The 2,797-nt window shown below is 42.5% G+C and overlaps 1 pseudogene; it reads left to right on the plus strand.

The window, feature by feature from the left end:
* Nucleotides 1–2,797, plus strand: part of LOC119283994 — a 51,675-nt pseudogene that overhangs the window by 44,803 nt on the left and 4,075 nt on the right.

Raw genomic sequence — 2,797 nt, forward strand, 5'->3', positions numbered from 1 at the left:
CCCAAGAGTATGTACTCCCACCAAAGTGGATAAGGTAGATGGATCTACGTAATATGTTTTCAGCTAACCGTACAAGCAGCAACTAATTCGTTTCGGCATGCATAACTACTTCCTTTAGATCCCCTCCGCCGGCGACTTCGGTCGTCCGTGGTGAGGGGAGTCGCCGGATCCACGCGTGTGGATCGATTTTACTCCCTCGTAGTTTAGATTTTTAGGATGTTCATCGTCTTTGTTTTGGCGACGACGATGACAGCACTGAATAAAGATTCTTTGGATCCTTCCTTGACAAGGACATTGGTCCTATGGTTGGGGATGGATTTGGAAACCAGTATGTTCAAGTAAGGATGGCGTGGCGGCGGCGGCATCCTCGTGGTGGACCTGTGTCCTCGGGCTCCGCTGTTGCGCCGGCGTTTGCTCCAGCATCGGCGCGGAGCTTGGGAGGTAGTCCAGGAGCGGATGCAGATTGTGGTCTGCATCGACGACATCTGGAAGACGGAACAGGTGCTGGGTTCGTGGTTCGTGGATGGTAGGTATGGTTTCCTTCTGCGACGTCTTAGTCGCGGTGCGGTGCCAGATCTGGAGTTCGATGGCGTGTCCGAGATGTTGCCCCGGTCTGATTCGTTCAACGGTAAGGGCTTCACTTTTGGTGAGCCACCTTGGAGGTCCGCAAAGCTGCATATCAGCGATGGAGCCGCGTCGAGCTCGGGTGAGGAGGTGATCCATCATTCTTTTCTTCGGTGGCTGCTGTCGTGGTGCCGGAGGCAGATGATGGGCGTTGGTGTCAAGCTCAGAGACGTTCTGCTATCTTTTCAGTATTGTCATGTCGGTCCTTACGTGACTTGTACTTTAATCTTTATGATATGAATGAGACACGTATTACCATGCAAAAAAAAAAGAAAAAAAAAGAAAAACTACTTCCTTTAGATAAGGCGCATGCAGCCGGTGCTTTTTGTTTTTTTAACGATCACGTTGCCACATCCATCACATAGGTACCTTGGATATTTTTATAGAACATAAAAAGGAGTATATGGCATGCATATGAATCATGCGCTAGGAATTACAAGTCTCCTAGTAATTGACAACTGTGTACATTTGAACCTCCCCTAAAATTGGTATTTGTGAAACAATAAAAAGAGTATGGAGGTATATCTTACATTTGCATGAGTATATACTATTTTTTTAAGAGTATAAACTTCATTTAATGGGTATACTGACCTTAAGGGGTATATACATAATTTGGTCCGAATGAGTACATAAAGAATTTGTTTCCAATGGACTATACATACTAACTTTTTAAAGGAGTATATGCAGTATAAAGTTTTTAAATTAGTATATAATCATTTTCTAAGGAGTATAAACTGTATTTTTATAAGGAGTATATACTTACTTTTTTTCTGAAAGAGTATGCACTGACATTCTAGTAGTATATACTGACTTTTTTTAAAGGAGTATGTACTTATTTTTTTCTGAAAGAGTACGCTCTGACTTTCTTTAGGAGTATGTACTGACTTCGTTTTAAAGAGTATATACAATATTATTAATTTTATACTATTGTACTGCAAATTTTAGGAAGAGTATATACCCTGCCGTTTTTATATCCTGCCGTTTTTAAAGAGTATATATCTTTTTCTTGATGGGACCATATATTGCTTAGCATACATCATCAGAATAACCAAATAAGTATACAACTGTTAATTTCGTAGGATTACATATGCTGTTACATGTTACGTAGCCTCCAACGAGCTACATATATACTAATCGAGCGGTACGAGTGCTTTCCATGTTGCTCCATCAAGTGTACGTAAATGTATTGCTACAAATACGGCCATGCATGGGTGGAACAAAGCTCTTGGTTCTCCAAATCGAATTTGTATGCAGTAAGCAATGAGAGAAGCGGTGAGAGGTTCGTCTGGCCCACATAAATTGGCACCCTTTCTTTGGCAAAGAAATAATCTGCACCGAAACCAAATTAAGATAGTAGTCCTTGTGCAGTTGCATATACTTGATTCAGAAGTGCTCGTCATAGAAGCTAGAGTTGTAACATATATCTCATGGTAATGAGAGATTCAAGATGCCATCAATTTACTGAGCGGAAGTTACAAAAGATACTACGGTCTTGAAATTTGCACGAACAAAAAATACCTTGAGATTCCATTAACCATGCAGTGGAGAAGAACTGGAGAAGGTATGTTGGTAGAGCCCATCCAGCGATCGCTCGATCCAAACGTTCTGCGCAGGCGGCGAAGGCCTCCTGCAGTGCATGTACTCAATTGATACTCGCACATGCCCCTAATCTTACCAATTGACGGCAAGAGCGATGATCACCAAATCTAATCTTTGTCCTCAAGCTGCCGCCGGCCGCACGCTCTGCGCTAGCCGTTGTCCATCTCCAACGCCCATGCAAGGACAGACTACACAACAACATAACATTACTCCGTCAGATTTGATCAAAATATATAAAAAATTGAATAGACGCATGCACATGGATATGGATGATGAGACAAGTGAGGTTTGCCATTATTTTCTTCGTCACAGCCACCGCATATCTTGGCGTCGTCGCGTCGGATATTGACCGCTGTGCCATGCAGACGAGAGATGCGATGGCGATAAAATGAGTTGTATCCCCGTGAGAAACAGAACCCCTATAAGTTTGGATCGTCAACAAACTTCCAATTAGACGTCCGATGTTTTTATTATTTTTCTTAAATAAAAAAACTGAATGGAAGCCATCGGGGCACTAATAAAAGGAGAGGAGGGACACCTGGCCTAGGAGTATGTACTCCTAGGCGTATCAACA

The sequence above is a fragment of the Triticum dicoccoides genome, chromosome 4A, assembly GCF_002162155.2.
Source record: "Triticum dicoccoides isolate Atlit2015 ecotype Zavitan chromosome 4A, WEW_v2.0, whole genome shotgun sequence".
NCBI classification, from domain to species: Eukaryota; Viridiplantae; Streptophyta; class Magnoliopsida; order Poales; family Poaceae; genus Triticum; species Triticum dicoccoides.